Here is a 23,407-nt window from a genome sequence, read left to right as displayed (position 1 = left end):
CTCATTAATCTTCCAGTAGTTTTTGCTGTCATTCCTCTTTAAAGTTCCTTGACTTGTAAAGTGTTTGTGGAAAAAGTAGGAACACTTTTGCCTTCCACTCAGCAATGATTTCCAGCCAGATCCCAATGAAAGCTCACCCTCTTCTTTCAACTAGTTTTAACTTCAGCTGTGTCATTGGGCAGGGTTCTCAACTATGAAGAGGAAAATACAGTTTAAATGAGTTTTACAAAAGGAGGACAAAGAAAAAGCCAGAACAAATTAGTTTTCTTGTTATCTGCTGATGGTAATGTGACTATATCATTAAATGGATAAGCTAAGGGAACTACAATAATAAAATAAAACAAAACAAAACAAAATAAAATAAAAATTTAAAAGAGAGTACATTAGACCTTAAATAAGAGACTATCCTTTGGAAATCTTGACTTCTCTTACAAAAATAGTAAAGTATATGGCATGAAATTGAGAAAGTTAGTATAATTAACTGTGATATATTATGGCTGGATCATGAGAAAGTTAGGGTGGAGGCATGCAGTTTAGAAGGTATTCCAAATTTGGGATTACTAAGCAAGGCTTAAAGCATGGTCTGCTTCTCCTGAGAATGATTAAACTGTCATGTGTTCAGATTGCACTTTCCATTAGTATTATCCAACATTTTAGTCTATCAGATGTGACACCAGTTTGTTTTCTACCCAAAGAATCATAAAATCATAGAATGGTTTGGGTTGGCAAAGACCTTAAAGGTCATCTAGTTCCAACCCCACTGTCATGGGCAGGGACACCTTCCACTAGACCTGGTTGCTCAAAGCCCCATCCAACCTGGCCTTCAACACTTTCAGGGATGGAGCATCCATAACTTCCCTGGGCAACCTGTTCCAGTGTCTTACCACCCTCACAGTGAAAAATACCTTTCTTATATTTAGTCTAAATCTACTCTCTTCCACTTTGAAGCCATTACACCTTATCCTATTGCTACCTGATTTGTAAAAAGTCCCTCTTCAGCTTTCCTGGAGGCCCCCTTTAGGTGCTGAAAGGCTGCTGCAATGTCTCCCCAGAGCCTTCTCTTCTGCAGGCTGAACAAGCCCAAATCACTCAGCCTGTCTTCGTAGCAGGGATGCTTCAGCCCTCTGATCATCTTTGTGGCCTACCTCTGGACTTGTAAAAGGTCTACGTTCCTCTTGTGTTGGGATATCCAGAGCTGAATGCAGTACTCCAGCTGGGGTCTCATAAGAACAGAGTAGAAGGAGAGAATCACCTCCCTCAACCTGCTGGCAACACTTGATGCAGCCCATGACATGTGTCATGGTTTAAGCCCAGGCCGTAAATTAGAACCACTCAGTCTACTTCCCCCCCGCCACCTTTCTTCCCCCCACTCCTGGAGGGATGGGGAGGAGAATCGAAAGAATGCAACTCCCATGGGTTGAGATAAGAACAGTTTAATAACTAAGGTATAACACAAATCACTACTGCTACCACCAATAAGAATAAAGGAAATAACAAGGGAAGAGAATACAACTGCTCACCGACCAGTACCTCACCCCCACCCCGCCGTGATCCAGCCCTTCTGGGTAATTCTCCGTTAACTCCTAGGCATGACGTGCTGTGGTATGGAATACCTCTTTAGCTAGTTTGGGTCAGGTGTCCTGTCCCCGCTTCCTCCCGGCTTCTCCTCCTCCCTGGCAGAGCATGAGACTCACAAAGTCCTTGGTCAGGGTAAACATTCTGACCAGCAACTGAAAACATCATCTTTATCAGTATTATTCCCAGGCCGAAAGTCAAAACCACAGCGCTGCACCAGCTACTAAGAAGGAGAAAAACTGACTGCTGCTGCTGAACCCAGGACAACATGGTTGGCTTTTCGGGCTGTGAGTGCACAGTGCTAGGTCATGTTGAGCTTCTCATGAATAAAGACACCCAAGCCCTTCTCAGGGCTGCTCTCAGAAGTCATAGGGAATAACTCAAGGTCTTTCATGGACAAGAGGCAAGGGAATCAAATGAGTTTAAAAGCCCCTATGGTCCAAAACGTAAGAAAGAATACAAGCCACCAGTTTGCATCAGACTAAGGGGAAAGAATTTTTTCTAAGGGGAAGGAAAGAGAGATACAAAGTTAGATATTATCTTCAAATTTTCACTTGAATAGTGGAAAGTGTCCAAGACAGAAATGTGTTTTGTCCTCTTTCAGCTATATTTGGCTGACTTTTTTTCAGAGCTAGGTATTTTAGTGTATCGGGTTTTTTAACTAAAAATAAAACCTTAGGGTTTTAGGGCATTGGAAAGCATTTGCTCTTGGCTCAAGTTTAACAAATAGTTTTAGTTCTTCCTGAAGGAAAAAAAAAAAAAAAGAAAGAAAGAGAAAAAGAAAACCTGAAATGCTGCAGTTCAGCATTCCTGGTACAATCTTCTTTTGGTTTGAGCATCATTCATAAAATCAAGAACTTCTCCTTATGGCAAAAGTGGTTCTGGTAACCCTACTGCTGAAGTCCTCTCTGGGATCTTTGAGGTCGAGACTTTAGTGTATTATCTCTTTGAATTGAAGCAGAAACACAAATTCTGGCAATCCATTCTCTCACATTACAGCTTTTCTGTTTCGTGTATAGTACTGGAATTATCATCAAGGTATGAACTAAAACTTAAGAGCAAGTTTTAGACAGCTAAATAGTAGTCAATTTCTTTAAACCATCTCCTAGGATCCCTGTGTAGTCAGTGTCAGGTCAGAAAAGCAGTCTTAAGACCTAATCTAAAGATTAGTTTGAAGTGTAAATTTTTCTCTGCTGATGGTAAAGGAAGATTAGATTATTACCTAATGAAGTAGGCTAAGGTTGAGTGATACGAATCCCTGTTGGGTGTCTCTTTTTCTAGTAGTTCCTAGACTTACATTCACTTCTTTTTTTTTGTGAATTAGTGATTAGTGAATAGCTAATTATTTAAACAGTGGGCAGCAATTAAAGAAAATCTGCAGAAAAGCACAGGTCAAAGTGACTGGGGAACTTGCATTCTTCTAGGACAAACTAAGTGTTAATTCGTCACTGAAATCTGATTGTAATACCATTGAATTAACTATACAACCTATCTAACATTATCGCTAATGCTATAAAATAAGGTTATACAACAAAAACAGCAATGTAGTCATGTGTTCAAAAGTTGCTTAATAGATCTATCTGCTTTTGACAAATAATTATGGCTTTTCCTATTATTTGGCCTCAAAGTGATATAGCAACTGAAATTTCACTTTTTCTATGGAAAAGGAATCAGATGAGTCAGATGCAGCAATATATTTTGGGTTGTACAAGGAAGTCCTCAAGAGCTACAGACATGGCTCTGTGGCAGACTGACTTATTCGGTGTATAGGTCAACATTAGACAGATGGCTAGTCCCTGAGAAAGTCTTCAACAGTGAGTTAAAGGACTGCCTGCGGCAACCTCTTTTCATGAAAATGACCTCACTTCTTCCTCCATTCTCAAATTCCTAATTCTTGCAACACCTGTTCCTTAACCTGGGGCTGCTTAGTTTAGGAGAGTTGTTTTACCTCATCCCTTTGTAGCCTTGGCTTTGTATACATGTCTCTGCCTGTTGGGAAGAGATGGAAGGACCCTTCTTTCAGGGAAGAAGGCTTTGGATCTCTGTGGTGAGGTTTGGCGCTGTTTGGAAAGAACTAAACACACAGACTCTGATTGTAATTGAAAGTTGTTCCCATAATGCCAATAACATTAATCCTATAGCAGAATAAACAAGCCCAGATACTAGCATCAACTGCTATTTGTAACAATTACTATTACTGAGCAGGACCTCCATGGTAAGGCACTGCATGATCATAAGTGAAATTCTGTGCCTTGGAGACCTACTGTATATGTAATCTGGAACCAAGGCACAGCAAATAATACACACTGGTTTAATTTCAAAGAAATGAATGGGCTCAGAAAATTGGCTATGTTAACATAATCCTGTCACTAAAAAGCAGTTAATGTTTAGGACAAATGTAGCACATTCTTGACTTGTATGATAAAAATCACCAGTGCAATAAGGCCCTTGTATTATTCAAAGATCTTTGAGCCAGAAAAAAACACAAACAAAATCAAAACCTCCAAACAACAGAAAATAACCCAACCCCACACCAAAAAAAAGAAGAAAATAATGGCCTTTTTCACTGTTCATTCTGAGGTATACCAAAGAGGACCCACAGGAAATTCAGGCTAAGTGTTACATTGTGTGAACAAGACTAGTCTACTCTATCAGAAGCTAGCTTTGAGCTGTGTGAATGTGAGACACTGCATCACTTGGCTTGCAGATCATGAATTGCTCTCTGGGGTGAATATCTCCAGCAAGTTAGATGTAGTTTCATTTTCCCACTGTGGAAAATGTACTAAATCTGCTGGTGAATTTTGAATTAATCAGCGTGACAATTCCTATTTTCCTGTTTTAAAAAGACAGCAATGAAAATAAAGATGGAATGGTAAAAGCTGGGTGCGATAGAACTTTTCGAGGTCTGTGTTCACATGTTTTCAAGAGGATCAGTCAGTTCTAATATCACAGTTTCTTCTCCAGACTCTCGTTAGCTACTCCAGGATGTTGCATGACTTATCTGGCTGGGTCCATCTACTTCATTGCTCTTGCTGACGCTATGCAGAAATATCTGGGCCACTCCAATTCTGCTGCCCTTGGGATTGCTCTCTGTATTGAAAAGCAGAAAGGAAGAGAGTGAGAAAAGGAAGGACAGCAATGCTTTAGAAGGATCTAAGTAAAACATAGAAATATGCTGAAGGAGTGAAAGAAGATAAGTTTTTTTTTTTTTCTGTGTTTGTAACTGTGTGGCCTACTGGTCAGGTGTCTTTAGTGTGGACATCATGCTGATCATGAGTGCTTAATGGAAGAGGCTTGATGACAAAAATAATAACAATAACAACAAAAGTAATAGTATTTTTTCTTTTCCCAGACTCAGTAATGAATCCATGACAAGAATATATTTTCTTTCTAAAGCTTTGAGAAGTGAGGTTACAGATGGAACATACTATGCCAGACTATTTCATTTAATATTTAGAGCCTTTGTTTGTCATATTAATTTTGGGTTATTGATTTTTCAGCTTTATAATTTTTTATATTTAATAAGTTTAATCTTTGCATAGGTGTTGAGCTTTATTACAATTCCTTGCAATTTGAATAAATTTTTTTCCCCACTTTCATAACTTTCATTTACTTCCTTTAAACAGTGAGTACGTTTTTTTATGAATTTTTGACCACTTTGAACAACTGAACTCACCGTGTTCAAGCTCAGATTTTTACAATAGGAAATAATAAGGCACATAGGTCAGCATTTGAGGCAGCTGGCTCAGCATTAGCTGCTGGACAGTTGGGAAGCGTTTTGAAGGCATCAAGGAAATGGAAAGTTTTAAGATTTAGCGAATTAGGATTCCAGATGTTCACAAGGATACCTTTCCAAATGCAAGCAAAAAAAAAAAAAAGGAGAAAAAACCATAAAGGACCTGACAGAAAAATTAAACAACTGCATTTAACAGAATGAAAATTACTAAGTTAAACCATGAAAGGCCCTTCCTAGAATGTGAAAACAGGTAGCCAGAGCTGAGTGCAGGAAAGAAGTAAAAGCCAAGGGAAAGACACAAAGGGATGGGTTGAGTTGGTCAAAGTGCCAAGCTATGAACCATTTTGAGTGTATTGAAAGAGAAAGATCACCTGTCTTAGGTCCTGGGAGAAAGATGTTATGCTAACTGAAATGCCAGATGATAGGAACCAGTGGAAATAGATAAAAAGAATAGAAAAAGCTTCAACCAAGAGACATTTCAAAAGAGTTAGACACAGTCAGGAAACAAAGATCTAGAGAAAAGTCTGAATTGGCCTGGAAGTATCTATTAATCTTCATTAATTATTAAGCAAGTCTAAATGACTGCTCAGCTTTAATTGTTCATATTGGTGCCTGTGACAGTTAGGTGAATTATTTGATTGACAGATAGGTCTTTGGTTGCTTTTTTCAACAGAAAAAAAATGGAGGAAGTTTTTAAGAGAAAGAACAAGATCCTATTTAGCCATCTGAATTTTGAACTGATGATTAGATATCTTCAAGAACGTATGAGAGATGAAACAGTATTTTGATTTGTACAGGAGAAGATAGGTTTGGCCAAAGTAGAAATGTGATTTGTCACAGCAGAGAAAGATTAAAATCAGTTTGCATCTGAAGACAAAATTACCTGTAAAGAGAAAATGAAAGAGAAAAAGAAGGAAATCTAGAACAGAGTGTGTAGATCCAGCACACTGAGTTTCTCCTTTGACGAATGTGCTGAAAGGACAGTTAGAAGCAGGAGAGGATCCAGGAAAGCATCACAGAAGCTAGGTGAGACAGGATTTAAGGAAAGGTCAGTAATGTCAAACACAGCTGACAGATTGAGATAGAAAAGAGTCTGGCAAAAAGAGGAATTACAAACTGTACTAAGATTTTTTTCACATGAGAGGAAAAGCTGGAAAACAGTGTTAGGTTAGACAAAAAAAGAAGATTTTATAAAACAGTGATGAATTAACTCAAAAGCAGAAGAAAGTGAGATTGATTTTTTTTTTAGTGGGAAGATTAATGTTTGTGTCATTAGGAGAAAAGTAAAATGAAATTGAGAGATTTTGAATAACAGGAAGGAGTAAGAATGAACAGCAGGCCTGTGGGATTGCAGGGTACATATGATTCAAAAAGTGAACAGAAGAAGGGCTTCTCCTAAGAGAGTACAGTGGAGAATGGTAGGTAGGAAATCACACTGCATTTTATCAGATGATATTCTGTATGGGTGCTGGTTCAAAATTATGTCTATATGTTTATTTTTTCTTCAAAGACAGATTGCCTTAAAATATTCTCTTGTGTTGTAACAATTTTCTTGTATAGTACCATGAAGTATTTTGGATAAATTCTACAAAACAGATAAAAAAAAAATTGCTAACTTTTACTTCCCACTTATTTATATATAACATATATATAAATTCCAGCCAATTCTTAGAAAAAAGCTTTATTCATAACAATGTGCTAAAACATATCTTGGAGTGCTGTGGCTGTGTGAAAATGTACAGCTACTGACATGGAAGTAGCTAGAAATATTACAGTACATAACATTTCTTGAAATAATCTCTTTAATTTTCATCCATAACTTTATTGAGCTTAGATTTAGATATTAGAAAGCAGTGAGGCACACCAATAGTTAAGGGGATTCTGCACAAACCAGGCTTTCCCCATGAGAAGCAATCTGCACACCTATATTTCTGAGCTGCATTCTCAATCATTTTTGGAGCAAAGAAAGTACAGTAAAGTGTTCCTCAGAACTGGGAATGAATCCCACCTCACCATCTGTTATTAATTTTGGAGATGAAGACCCCATGCATGATTGAATGATAAATGAAAAAGTTGTTCTAAGCTGGTGTTAACCCACTAGAGTAAGGAATGTTAAAGTTCAAACTAGATTTGGGACAGAGTGTCAGTGGTGAATAGATTCTTAACTTTATATATAACCTGATATTTCTCTGGGACAGAAGATGCTATATTTTATAAAGAATTGTCTCACACTCTTGTGACTGAGTACTGCAGTGGTCTTGAATAGTAACATATTGTATTCAGTCTTTGCTGTAACACCCTAGTACTGCGAAGTAGCTAAACAGTGAATTACCCATTAAGTGTATGTTCTCAGCTGTGTTTGATACATGGTGCTATCTGAGCCTTGTGAGCTGTCTGTGTCCTCATGATGTGATGGCTTTAAAAGGCCATCCATTGCTTTACACAGGTCAACATTTTTGGCCCTGCACTACACTCTACATCTTTGTGTAAGCATCTGAACAGGGCTGTAGAGACAACACTGCAGAAGATGATAATTTCAATTTATTTGGTGAAGAGCTCCATGGTATGGCAATAGTCTGAGTCCCAGATCATTACCTGGGACTCAGTCTTTCATTCTGCAGTTCTCTAACTTAGTATAAATGGAGGTATGCTTTCAGCCTGAGCAATTTATGGGTTTACCTTCTTTTTCTGCAGGGTTTTCCAGAAGAAATGCGTCCAAAGCACTGTGCTTGCTTCATCTGAGCTGTACAGATGGCCTGCATGTGCACATAAAATTAGATGCATTGACCTGCCCATATGTAGCCAATATGTCTGTGCTACTCTTCCAAGTGAGCTTCCAGGCATCTGGAATTCTCAAAAAAAATGTTAAAAATACTTGAGGTCCACCTAGACACCATTTCTGGGAGGAAAAAGAGGTCATGTCAGGAAAAAACTGGACATATGGAAGCAACTGTACAATCATACAATCATAGAATAGTTAGGTTTGGAAAGGACCTTAAGATCATCTAGTTCCAACTCCCCTGCCATGGGCAGGGACAGCCCACAGTAAACCATGTCACCCAAGGCCTCATCCAAACTAGCCTTGAACACTGCCAAGGATGGAGCATTCGCAGCTTCCCTGGGCAACCCATTCCAGTGCCTCACCACCCTAACAGTAAAGAATTTCTTCCTTATATCCAATCTAAACTTCCCCGGTTTAAGTTTGAACCCGTTACCCCTTGTCCTGTCACTACAGTCCCTGATAAAGAGTCCCTCCCCAGCATCTTTGTAGGCCCCCTTCAGATACTGGAAGGCTGCTATGAGGTCTCCATGCAGCCTTCTCTTCTCCAGGCTGAACAGCCCCAACTTTCTCAGCCTGTCTCCATACGGGAGGTGCTCCAGTCCCCTGATCATCCTTGTGGCCCTCCTCTGGACTTGTTCCAACAGTTCCATGTCCTTTTTATGTTGAGGACACCAGAACTGCACACAATACTCGAAGTGAGGTCTCACGAGAGCAGAGTAGAGGGGCAGGATCACCTCCTTCGACCTGCTGGTCACGCTCCTCTTGATGCAGCCCAGGATGTGGTTGGCTTTCTGGGCTGCGAGCGCACACTGCCGGCTCATGTTCATTTTCTCATTGACCAATACCCTCAAGTCCTTCTCCGCAGGGCTGCTCTGAATCTCTTCTCTGCCCAACCTGTAGCTGTGCCTGGGATTGCTCCGACCCAGGTGGAGGACCTTGCATGTGGCATGGTTGAACTTCATAAGGTTGGCATCAGCCCACCTCACAAGCATGTCAAAGTCCCTCTGGATGGCTCCCCTTCCCTTCAGCATATCAACCGAACCACACAGCTTAGTGTCATCGGCAAACTTGCTGAAAGCGCATTGTCCATATCACCGACAAAAGATGTTGAACAAGATTGGTCCCAACACCGATCCCTGAGGGACACCACTCGTTACTGGTCTCCAGCCGAACATCGAGCCATTGACCATAACTCTTTGCGTGAGACCATCCAGACGGTTCTTTATCCACCGAGTGGTCCACCCATCAAATTGATGTCTCTCCAATTTAGAGACAAGGATGTCATGTGGGACAGTGTAGAAGATCTTTGCACAAGTCCAGGTAGATGACGTCAACTGCTTTGCCCCTGTCCATCAGTTTCATAGCCCCATCATAGAAGGCCACCAAATTGGTCAGGCAGGATTTCTCCTTAGTGAAGCCATGCTGGCTGTCACCAACCACCTTGTTGATTTTTGTGTGCCTTAGCATGCCTTCCAGGAGCATCTGCTCCAAGAGTTTGCCAGGCACAGAGGTGAGACTGACTGGTCTGTAGTTCCCTGGATCATTCATTTTCCCCTTCTTGAAAATGGGGGTTATATTTCCCTTTTTCCAGTCTTCGGGAACTTCACCTGACTGCCATGATTTTTCAAATATGATGGCCAGTGGCTTAGCAACTTCATTCGCCAGCTCCTTCAGGACCCGCAGATGGATTTCATCAGGTCCCATGGACTTATGTACGTTTAGGTTTTTAAGATGGTCTTGAACCAGATCCTCTCCTACAGTGAGCCTAAAGTCTTCATTCTCACAGTCCCTGCGTCTGCATTCCAAGATTTGGGTTGTGCGGTCAGAGCCTTTGCCAGTGAAGACCGAGGCAAAGAAGTCATTAAGAACCTCAGCTTTCTTCAAATCTCGGGTAGCCAGTTCTCCCGATATCTTCCGGAGGGGGCCTACATTGTCCCTAGTCTGTCTTGTATTCGCTACGTACCTGTAGAATCCCTACATACCTACAATGTGATTTTACAATAATTCTTTATTACTTATTTTATTACTTATTTTATCCCATTTATCATGGAAATAAAAAAAAGACATAGGGATGTTCTCTTACAGTGCATTGGGTTTGCAGACTTCCTCAGTGTTTATATTTTCTATAACATTGAGTTATATTTTTCATACTTTTCCCAAGGGTCATTATCACATGTAGCATGAATGTGTATGCACAATAATTTAAAACAGCTTTAGGGGATCTGCAGCTTCTACTGCAGCTACCAAGCAAGTTCATTGAGCACTTTTCCAACATCTTTTATGTTTTATATATATAAAAAAGCTGTCACTACTTTTATTACTTTGCAGCATTAAAGTAATGGCTCCTTTGAACATGGACACACTGTTGCAGTAATAGTACAGATTGCATATTATGAACTTGCAGTACTCAATGCAAAGTATATATCCCAATGGCAAGAAGCTTCTGAGAATGTGCACTAGTTGCTTTAAAACCACAACATCTTGCCCAATTTAAATTACTTAAACTAATTATTCTACATTCCAGGCTAATTGCCTGCAAAACTTCATTATAAAAATCACAGCTGCTTTCTCGTGCATGTGTGCATGGGATTTTGCTTGTTTGGTTGTTTTTTATTCGAGAAAAGAGAAATATGTGTCTGAAAATTTTTTTTTTTTTTTTTTCAGTTTTCAGAAACACATTTATTATAAAATGTTTAACAGAGAATCAGTTTGAGCCTATTTAACCTTATTGACTAACCTTCTATCCACACTACCTCTCTGGGTAGACCTTTACCAACATATTGCTATGGAATATGTGCTTATATATCAATGCCTGAAGATGAATATAGCTCAAAGCATACTGACTCAATCTGGGCATAATTTATGTAAAAAATGGACAATGTCTATTTTTATTTGCATATAAAGAACCACAGACATGTTCCGATATGAATCAGAAAATCCATTTTATATCAGTGGAAGTACATGTACTAAAACTAGCATATGGTCCACAGTTTGTGGAAAACAAGTGCTCTGCCCACAGTTTTCTCAAAAGACATACACACAAAGCCTATGCTTTGTACACCGACTGCAAAATGTAATAAATGTAATTAGTGAATACGTTTTTTCATATTTTTTTATTTTGATCTTTACCTCTAACTCTAAAGATTTAGTTGCGTTTTAGCTGAGCATTCAGAGAGACTAATAATATTTTGCATAGAATAAACTGCTGACAAAGAACTAAATTTACCAGAGCAAAATATGACTGATGTCTCAAAAGTCCAGCTCTGTTTCCTGTATAGATAAGGGTAAGAGCTGCTGCTTACATGAATGCTGTTAGCTGCAATAGCAATAATGGTGAGCATGGTATGTGAGCAAGGGAAGTCTGGGAGTTGTGCCTTATATAGTAATTGCATCCAATCAATGCATCGCTTACTTCTGTGTCATCTTTTCAACTGCAGGCAGTGTCAGCTCCCTTCATAAAGGGCTAAGAATATTCACATTGTAACTGTGGTTACTGCTCACTCAGTCACTACAGAGGGTTTTCTGGTAGACACTGTTTAGTGACTTTTCAAAAACACCTGCGTGACTCAGAAGTTTGAAAGTGGCTTAGACACTTAGGAAAGTCAATGGAAATTATGCACCTCAGGGCCAGATTTTTAAAGGCTACCATCTTCCATTGATTACAGGAATTAGGAACCTAAATACCTTTACAAATTTGGCACAAGAGGCTAAATCACATTTGAAAGTCAATAGGAATTAGACTCCTAAGTGCCTAAACCAAATGAAAAAAAGACGTGTTTTAGGAGTGAGAATCTTTGTAATTGTATTCCCGCTAGTGTAACTGCAAATTATGGGTTCAATTATTCCACTTAGGTACAGCTCAGAGGAAGAAAGTGGTATGAAGTTGCAATGCCCCAGAGGAAAGTAACTGCTCCTAAACTCTTTCAGGAGATGCAGCATACTGCTTCATGAATTTTAGGCTTGTGAGAGAAAGGAATCATGGGTTTGCTTTAAGCTTTTTCTTTAGCCCATCAGGATAAAGACTGATGATTCTATTGGTCTTTATTTCTACTTATAAAATGATGACATTTTTGGAAAATATACTGGTTTTTACTTCTTACAGTTCTGAAAATTGATACAATACTTGACAAATGTAGAGCAAGATACTTTCTTTGAGTCCAAGAACTTACAATGTAGGGACCAAATCATACAATTATTTGAATGCTCATGTGTGTGTTACAATGAGATAAATTGGTAGGACTAAGAAGTAACATGCAAGTGCTCACTATGAACATATGTGGCAAAATATGGCCGTAAGTAAATATAGATAAATAAGGTAATATATTAAATAAGAACGTAAAGAAGTGAACAGAAGAGGAGAAAATACCAGCAAGAAGGTAAAAGAGTTTTTTGGTGATGCTTTGAAAGGCAAATAACTGTACATCGCAGGCACAGAATTTTTTGTTTATAAGAAACTATTTCGTTTATATAGAACAGAACTATTTTGTTTATAATTTTACCATAATTACATAAGTTATCCTACCACTACCAATAGGACAGCAATTAAATGCAAAGGTCATCTCTCTTCACATTAATCAAGGAGTTAACAGTGATTGAGATGATTCAGTAAAATCCTAGAATGAGGAGGGTGTAATTATTCAGAGAAGGGAAGAAAATAAACAGAAAACCTCATGTATTGCAAAAATGAATAATGAGACTTCAAAATGAATACCACATTAATTTCTAGTACTAACCCACGTGGAAAAAGAAATAAAGAAATGTTCCATCTGAGCTATCAGTACCACACGCAATAAACTAAATACTTTAAACTCCTCATTTGGAAGGCAAATTATGGTAACTGAGGATGACATATAAAGGAAAGTATGTAAAAGAGGTGTATAAAATTATACACTGTATTGCAAAAGTAAATCAGGAACTATTATTCACCAAGTCTCACAATGCAGCATTTAGGGACAATTCAATGAAATTATCAAATAGCAAGTATAAAGCAAAGAAAAGGAAGACTGGTTGTTTTCCACATAAAATATTGTTACATCACATTACTTTTTGCTATATGCAGTTGTAGAGCTGAAGTGTAGGGTTGGTCAAAAGGAAGAAGAGGTCAACTGACACTTTTAATCATGTTAACATAGATGTTAAATCTGAAAATCTCCAACCTTGATGACTTCCAAAATCCAGGTAATAGGTAGAAGAGGCAACTTATGGAGAAAAGAGGAAAATAAGAATGCTGGAAGAAAGATTATGTGTATCTTGATCTTAAGTTCTTCCCTTAACATAAACGAATAGCTGGTGAACCTTTTCGTTCTTTTTCTTATAGATAGATTCATTCTCAGCCATAAGGTCTTCCTCTGAAGCGCATATCCTGTTCCCAAAGGGGAGACAGATAGAGGGAAAAAATCCCCTCTGGAGTGAACAAAATGAACAGGGCAGAAATAATAAATAGAAAAGGGAAGAGGGTAACAATTAAAAAGTCACAATCATAAGGGCAGGGAAATAGAAGGTAGTACCAAGCAGGGTCCCCCAAAAGCATTCATCATTCCTTGAAAGTATTATCCAAGGACAGGTGGACAATGCCTGCCAATGTGATGCATGGAGAAGTGACAGGACAAGGCATCAGAAGTAGTCTGAAGTTGTCCTTTTTCCCCACAGCTTAATTTTCCTGGTGCCAAGGCCAACAGAAAGGTGGCGAGGAGATGCCAGGGCATTGAGGGGCCTCAAGATTTGCAGCTATAAAAAAAAGCAGAAAAAGGTGACATCAACAAGGTTTTTTTCAGGAACGGAAAAAAAGACTGTAGCTGGTGTATATGGTGCACATTTGCAGAAGGTCTCCTCAGTGCAGGAAGCAAGGGGAACACCAAGAACTGCTCCATGTCCATGAACATGTCCATGTGTGGACAATTTTCTGTTCATTCACAGTGAAATGTGGAGCATGCTACCTCACAGGCATATTTTACCAACTTGATAGTCAAAAGGCCTATGAATTAGTTGCTAGATGGGGCATAGCAGTGAGGAAAGAGTGAAAGAATTATGTGTATAAGGAAGTGTTTTCATAGTGCAACTTAGAGACTGAGGAGCTACATCTCGTAAGGCCTGCTCATGTGGGGTTTTGGTGTGCTCATGCTGTCTGGAATGGTGTATAAGGGCAGAAACCTGACAAGGTGACCTGTGTAGCCAAGAATCACATGTGCCTGGAGGCCACCCTCCTACAAGTCTTGCCGAAGGAGGAGGAGAGCAAGGGATTCAAAGTGGCCCTCATTTTCTGTTGCAGAGGATGGGAAATGCAGTGTGTCAGACATCTAGCCCATGCTACTAGGTCCAATCTTACTGGCAACATTCTTCCATATGCCAAGAGTATCCCCACAACCTATACATGTAGGTAAGGGTAGTGAAGCAGAAATTTAGCAAAATTCCCATTTGTGGTGGCAATAGGGAACATAGCTACCCCAAAGAGCTTATAGGACCTATGGCATTTGCTGTTGGGAACAGAGATGTCAGTTGGACAAAGTTTAAGTCTAAGTAATATTTTTGCTTGAAGTTCTCTCACCCTATTTTACCCTTTTTGTAAAATAAGTCCAGTCTCCCTTTATAGCAGGTATAGGGGGAAGTACCTTTAAAAAGTGATTGATTTAATTCTGCTGCTTTCTCTCTGATGCTAAGGTGGATGAACCTAGGCCCCTGTAAAAAGAGTGTATATGAGGAAGCAGCTCCTGGCATATTGAACACTGAATGAAAAAAGTTCTTATTGCCTGACTTGGTGCTGATATGCTATAAGGGTAGCTTTCATAATGCTGCATCTAGCCATCAGATTGTAGTCATAAAAATAAGCTTTCTTCTGTGTTTGGTATAAAGGAACATCTAGTACCCTTTCAGTCTCCTCTTTTGCAGGTTATGGAACAACAGACAATTTAAATTCTATTTGTGTTACTCTATTAATACAATAAAGCTATCCTCTGAGAATTTCCAGGTTTTCAATACTTCCACAGTGAGTACTGCATTTCCCATACAACATAAATCAGAAGTCATGTAATGCTGCAACAGAGTCTTGTCAATACCAGTTAGGAATACAAGGGGATTTATGAGGTGCCAGACTTCTGATTCCACAACACAACATAATTCAAATAACCCTGAGGTTTGTTTTAAAAGCAGTGACCCTTGAAGTTTGCTGCTTAAATATTATAAAAACTTGCTGCTAATTATCAGAGCCATTACTGTCAACAAATCATGGCTTAGAAAGCTGAACCTAAGACTGTCTACTATCCTATTCATATATAGAAGATTTATAGTTGCAATTCACATTCTGGCAAAACTTTTCATCCTTAAAATGACAGGTACGATTTAACCATGTCACTTATCAATTAAGCTCAATGAAATTCCTGGCTAAATTCCTTCATATTTCTTTTAACAAGAGAAGGACATTTCAGATAAATTTCTTTTTTTTCTTTCATTATTTTTTTTCAGTGTAATGATCTATCCACATTAATTGAGAAAATATTGCTTGTGGATTCCACAGTTGTAAATGGAAAAGTAATTAGTGCTTGAAAATCATATGGCTTCAGTCCTTGCAGTTTTAAATACTTAATTGAGTGTTGATCTTGCAAACATTTGTGTATGTGAGTGCTATGATTAAAGTTAACAATGCATCTACAGCTTTGTAGATTGGATCTTTTTGTGATATATCCAAGCATTTCCTTTTGTAAATTATGGGATTAAAAAAAAAAAAAAAAAGATTTGTTTCTAAAATCAATTGTTTTCAGTTGCTGCTCATTAAGAGATCTCATGGTATAATCAGTCATGAAAGGACTTATTTTCTTTCAGAAACTTGTAAGAGGAAATTTGTAAGTTTTATTCCTAATTCATATAAGTATTTTACACTATTCAGATTGCTCATGAAAGTTCTGTTAAACTTCCGAATTTACCACTTTAATAACTTATGTTTCAGATTAATATTCACTTTCTAACTTAAAAAACCCAAACAAACTAACCATAAAAGATATGAAACTTCCTTTTCCTTTGGGAATTTTAACGTTTCCTTCCAAATGAGTGATCACCTATCACTGAAGAACTAAGTTGCTCCCTATCATTCATCACATATGTTGTTTTCAGTTATAATTTTCTTTCTATTATTATTTTGCTTTTCCATGTAGAGCAAACAAGATTTATAATGGTATGGTATAACTAATCAATCCTTTCTGTTAGTCCATGACACACAAAACGGCCATTGTATTTGGAATATGTTGATGTTTCCATCAAGTTGCTTTTTTCTCCTTCTCCTATATCATGACCTCTAAATACTATAAGCAATAAATTGCAATTCTGATTGCAATAAATGAGAATCATAAAAATCTAAGGGAACATAAGGATTTTTCAAGTACGTGTTTATTCACTTAGTAAATCAGACTTTTCCAGTTTGTTTTTTTTTTTTAGTGGCTGTAATGAAATAATTCATCATTTGATAAGAAATGTTGAAATATAACTTGCACTTGAGAGAAGCTGAGTCCATTTCTTTCTCACAGAATCACTACTTTAGTAGAGATTATTGGATTAGGGACCGTAACCAAGAGTCAAGAATTGTTATGATTAAAGGAAAACATCTTCTTTTTATTTTTGAAATAGTCCATTTGTTTTAATAGAGGAGAAGTTCAATAACCTTCCAACTTTGTATTATATGGAGTTCCAAGAGTATGTGGTATTTATACATTTAATTCCCTTTAGTACTAATTAAACCATATAATTATGTGTGCAAGACTTTCCCATGTGCCACCTAGTGAACTGTCTATGATAGCGAGTTTCCAGTCTAGGGAAAATGTTGCATGCAGAGGACAGCATAGAAAAAAAAAAAAAAAAAAAAAAAAAAACACAACACCCAAAACCAAACAAAAAACCAAAAAAAAAACCCAACACAACACCCAAAAAAACAAACCCCAGAAAACATAATGAAGCTATTAGGAGAGAAAAAACCAAAGGGCTTTTCTGACTGATGAGGAGAAAGCATGGTGGGGAATATTGGGTTCTTTCAGGAAATATTCAGTAAGTATTTAAGTAAAAAACAAACCAAAAAAACCCAGTAGCTTTTACTTAGTGGTGTCATTAGTTTCTGTTGGGTAGCTATCTGCACTCTTGACAGCTCCACACTACTGACAGGTACATATCTATTTATCTTCACTTCCTACTCAGCAACTGCACCCAGCTATGTTGTTCATCAGACACCTCTGGAGCTAGTTCAGTACATAAAGTTTGCAGAAAACTATCCCAAATAAGAAAGACAGAAAGGTAGAAAGGAAGATAGAAAAGAAAGAGGAAAAAGCTGTAAAGAGGGAGGAGGAAAGAGAGAAAGCAAAAAAGAGAATAAGAAAGGGAAGGTCCTCTGAGAATATATTTTCCTTTTGCTGACTAGAGAGAGTTCCAAACAAGTGACTAACAACGGATAACTAATCGGTAGACAGCTAAAAAAGGGAGAGACAAATTTCAGTCTTAGTGGAATAGTATTCAAAACAGATACAAGATAAAAGAAGTGAGCTTACACCCATTATTTTGCATTGAAGTAGACCTCATGATAATTTTTTTTCTGGAGCTCCTTGCTTTGTATAGCAAGGTAAAAAGATTTATAATTGCCATGGGCCACATAGCCCTGTAAAAAGATGATTCACAGAGACTATATGAAACCTTTCCCACATCCTGGCTCCAAGTATCTTTATCATATAAAACATTACACTCAGCTTCCTTATGTAAATATCTCTTTTTCCTGCAGTAGGGGTCGCCTCCACTTCCACACTGCTACACTGTCTCTTCCCTTCCCCATAGTTCCCACTCCTGAAACTCACCTCTGTGGGACTACTTGTAAAACTAGGTGTACACAGCAATCTTTCAAAGAGTCTCCTCTCTGATCCTGTATGAAGCATTAATGTGCTTCTATACTGTGGATTAAATTTCCTGAAACTATTCTTTTATTTTTAATTTTTAGTTGTCTGATTTGGTCTGCCTCTGTTACACCTTCTTCACTGGTGATGTAAAGCTTTCCTCTATGTATTTTCCTGGAAATCTTTTTCACTATCCCAGTTAATGCACTTCCTCCAGGGACACTTCCAGTAGCAATGAGATTCATGGGTAATACTGTTTCTAGCCCTTCTGCCAGGAATGGCTGTGGCTTCTTCACAAAAGACACTTATCTGGCTTATGGTCCCAGGATTCCCAAACTTTGTTGCAAAGGAACGATTTTCCCATTAACCCTACATAATGTGACTATTTTCTCACACTGGTTAGTGTTTTCATTGACTCATCTGGCAGTTTTCATTGCCAACTTGAAGACAAAGCTTTATAAAATATTTATGCTCAGATTTCTGTCTTAATCCTTAAATTTAATCCTGTAACATTGTATTTAGTTATGTTAATATGTAAAGAGCATTAAGCCATGTAACATTTTACAGAATCAATTTATTTAACATTTATGAAATCTGCATATTTTATTGTTTTTTGAACTCTTCCACTTGAGATTTTCTTCCAAATTTGATTAAATTGTTGCTTTGGAAAACTGTTCCAATTTTTCTCTCTTCTTTTTTTTTTTTTTTTTTTCCCCTCCTCTGAACTCTTTTAAGGAGTAACTGGATCTTAAAATAGTGTAATAAAGTGCATTGATGTACTGCTAAGCAATGCAGCATAATTGCCCAGCTTGTTTAACATGACGCTCCTAATAATACAACCCAGATAACATTTACTGTATTTGAAATATGTCATGTTGTTGACTTATTTAATTCATCATCTTCTAAAGTACCTAGATCCTTCTATCTAATTGCAAAGTTACTGAATGTCATATTTTATATATGTGCATCTGGTTGTTCTTCTTACAAGAAATACTCCATATAATCTCATTGGATTCTGTATCCTTTTCTAGAAATAATATCTTATTTATCATCATTATAATTATTTTTTGTTATTGATAGGACATTCATATCCAGAATTCCTGGTCATGGTTATCACTCTTTTGCCATACTTTACACAGATGAGGTAGACACAGGCTCTGCCATTTACATGTCCTGTAATACCACAGTATTTTGATTAATTTCAGCACTGTATTTATCTACAAATGCAATTAATATATTCTCATCATCAGCCTCCAAGTCATTAATGAAAATATTGAATTATATTGAAGCCAGAATAGATCCCTGAGAGGCCCAGCTTAATATCTTCTGCCAAGCTGATGTTGAGTCATTAATACCAGAGTGGAAGAATAATTTGTACTGACTAATTTACTGGATGAGCCTTATTTTTTTCATGTTTACTGATTGCTAGTGAGAAGATCATTTTTAAATGAGTATTCTAGTTTTCATTAAAAAGCTACTGTAGAAATCCTTGATTACCACTTTTCTCTTGAAATACGAGAAATTACATGGCAATGTATGCTTTAAATCATGTACACTGACGTCACTATTTAGAACCTGTATATACAAAAGAGTCACAGAGCAAGAATCAAGCATGAAAATAATATCTGCTCGTCATTCATTCCTACTATGGTTGTACACAATGATTTCTCTGTCTGGAACAAGCTATTCACTATTCAAGACAGTGTTAGCTACATTCTTTGTAGTTCTCACTAACACTGTGTCTATATTAGTGAATTATATATACATGAGAACGCCTTTGGGTGCTGAGGTCAACTGGCATGATGCTGCCCACATCTCTGGTAGCAAATTGTTTTAGCTCCAGAACAGGGTTTTGTATGTAAACTGTTTATTGGAAATGAGCTAACCTGTACAAGCTCATAAGCTATTTCTGGGTATCCTAGGCCCTGCTAGCTGGCACTAGCCAAATTAGTGCCAAAGAACATTTAAGCATTTACTCATAGATAATTGTGTTCCAGCAGCTGTCATATAGATAGCTATGTTCCAGCATCTGGAAATACTCCCAAGCATGACTGAATTTAATACAATAGATATAGTTTAAAGGTCTACAGTGAATGTTTGTGTGGCATACTGATGCATTTTAAATTCACACCCTACTCTGCTGAAAATTATTTCTCTTAACTTCCCTGTCTACTAGGTTCATGTAATACCTATTTGGTTCTGCTCTCCAGCTCAGCTTCCAGTGTTAATTTTGCCTTGGAGCATAGTCCTTGAGGAAAATCCGGTCATTTGGTGACAGAAGTTTTGATGGAAAATATTATTCAACAAATAGTGGAAGTAGCAAAGTTTCTTTTCCTTTAAATTATGTCCTTTGAATTTTACCCTTTCTTCTTGCCATAGACAGTATTTGCCTCCTCCTTAACTTCATTTAGGCATTTTTTTATTACTTGCTATAGGTGGTTTGATGTTATGTTTGTGATGATTGCTTGCCAATGTACAATTGCTGAATGGCCAAGTGTCTGATTCTTCTCAAAAGAGCTAAAGGGGTAAGCTGTATTTGCTTTTGCCTCAGGGAGACAACAATTTCTGTCTCTTTCCTCTATCCAGATTCCAATTATCATATAAACTTTGAAAAGTTAAATTCTTTATTAAATTGGTTGAAATTGGTGGGTGACTTCAGAAGTTATTTGTAGGACAGGCGGCATGGTAGTATAAGCCTTACCACACTGAGAAACCAGACACATCTGGAATAAATATAAGAATTTCTGCTCATATATTCATGCTGTATTTTTTATAGGTTTCAGCAACATTCAGTTCATACAGTACAATAATTTCCAGCTAAGCAACCTTAAATTTCTCAGTTTTATGTGATATGACATACAAATCTTGTTATATGATTCTTTTAATGTTTTTCAGGATGTTTTACTTTATTAGATCTTGACCAAGAAATATTTATGTGAAATGGCTCAAAGCCAGTAATATGCCTTTTGTTCAATAAAAATGCACTGTGAACAATTTAAGGGGTGTCTGTGTTTAATGGTGAATTAAAGACTGATTGTTTCTTTCTACGGCCAAGTTGCTGTCTAGCTTGAGGTGCTAAATAATACTAAATTTTGTAGTCCCTGCTAAGCTTGAAAGTGGAAACACCAGAGAAATTGCATGTGCAAGGGGTTTCAGAGCAGGACATGGAAAATGGCTTAGTGTGTAAATGAAGTAAGAACAACAAATCCAAAGGATATTCAGGGGGATCAAGAGTGTTGACTCACAGGACAATTTAAGTCAGGTAGCTGAAGTGTATAGGAGCACTCTGCCTTTTCCCTGTGGCTGCTGTCCCCACAGCTGGCTCCATGTGAGGCTGCTCCTGAATGGCATTGTTTTACAGATGGCCTTTTGCCTTACTATGCCAGTAGTAAGCTGTTCAAGAAATAGCATTAGAGCTGGACCAGCCTTCCCAGCTGTGAGTGGCCACCTCTGCAAGAGGCAGGAAATAGCATCAGCCCAACAAATTTAATCTACTTGTGCTCATATGTCAACCCCAAGATGGAGTGAGGTGAGATTCAAGGTAAAATTTAAGGTAAGATGCTGAGCAGCCTTCAGACTAGCTTTCAACTTTCTTGAATTTTGGGAGTGCAAAGCACTTATCAATCACAGAAAAATAATTTTTTGAATCTTCCTAGCTCATATTTTCTAGTTCAAAGTCCGCAAATCTTGCTATGCCTTGGGAGTAGCCCCGTCAAATGTTAGGGCTCCGCTATCACAGAAGTAATTTTTTGAGGCAGCAGGACTTTTATAGGAAGTGATGAATATTCATTTGCACAATTATTTCTATTAGAATTAGATTAGATGTTGATCGATTAGAATTTATATATACATTTATATACATAAACCATAAAATTTATAATAGAAATAATTATATTAAGTATTTTTATACATATGCACATTTGTCCATCGGTATTAATGTATTAGGTTTGTGTGGCAAGGTTTTGCTAGTGGAGGGGCCACAGGGGTTTTTGTACTGCCAAACTAATTTTTATGTTGGATGTTTTCACAACAGCATCCAAATCTCCTTGGAGTTTTGTTTTCTGACTAGATTTCTCTGTAACTAATTGTAACTAAGGTGTCCTGACAAAAGCCTGTTGTTTCTGTGGGCCTTGTGGCTTGGCCAACTGTCCCCTATTTCATGCCAACAGAGAACTGATCTCTTCAAATCCTTGCAGACCTCATTTCCAAAGTTGTAGTTGCAGTGTCTGAAGGGGAACCTATGCCTCTGGATATCTTTTTAGATGACATGTAAACCTGAAAAACCATTTTCTATTATAAACTGAGATAAAGCAGATCCCATGATCTGCATGCCTATTGAAACATCCAGTGTTACCTTTCTGAACACTTATTTATCTCAGGAACAGCAGGGAGCTCTAGCTTCATTCAAGATTTTATTGCACTTGAAAGGACACTTAATCAGTGACTCATTTGTAATTTATTTTTTTTATACTTAAAAATATCATAAATACAAATTTAGGGACAGAGGCTGCAAGTCTTTATTCATGCAAATAGCCCCATTGCACTCGAAAAGGATTATTTCTGTGACGACAGAATGAGCTCTTTGGTTACTAAGAATCTACACAGTTGTTAATCAGACAATATAATTTTTGTAATAGTTATTCAGAAAAGGGATCTATAGCTGTGTCAAGAGGAAAAAAAAGATTCAAACAGCAGGTATATATGTGAAAAAATACAATCATGTGATAAAAGCATTTCATTTATTAAAATATATAAATAATCTTTGGTGCATCTCAATTGCTCATCCCATGTAAATCTACCTTACAACTTTTTATTTTTCAAGTAAGAATCCCTAAGCAGATACTTCTGTTTAATCATCTATAAAAGGAACTTCCTTAATTTTGCCTGGGATTTAGAAATTTATTTTTAGTGTTTGCCTGTCAGTAAACCAGGTCTACATTAAAGAGTTAGTGTAGCACCAGTGCCAGTCTGGGTATCTGGCAGCAGTGGTAATTACAGCAGCAGCCATGGTAACTGTCATGATTAAAATGGCAGAGGCTCTTCTGATGTAGACAGTACTCAGACGCGTAGCTTTTGGCTAAATGCTCAGTAAGCGATGTCTTTGCACAGTGGTTAGCGATGTTTCAATAATTATTCTTCTTTACCATAATTTAGCCTTTTAATAGAGAATATTTTCAAACACCAAATGTATATTAATTTGATTCATGTTTAGCTGTGTTGAAGTTAGATACTTACATGTGCTTATGTTACACCCGTATTGTTAAACCACAGAAGTTCAGGATGTGGGCCTTACCAGTGGCATGCAATCATCCGTAGTGTTCAGCTGTAAGTACAGATCCTCTTACAGTTTTTTTCATGCCAATAGTCTCTTTCCCAGACATCATCCAGGTGCTGCATTGGGGGACAGCCTAGGCCAAGTACCATCCCAGTAGCAGTTTGGGTGCAGCCCCCCCGTTT

This window comes from Psittacula echo (assembly GCF_963264785.1).
Source record: "Psittacula echo genome assembly, chromosome: 4".
Taxonomy (NCBI): domain Eukaryota; kingdom Metazoa; phylum Chordata; class Aves; order Psittaciformes; family Psittacidae; genus Psittacula; species Psittacula echo.
This window is presented reverse-complemented; position numbering follows the sequence as displayed.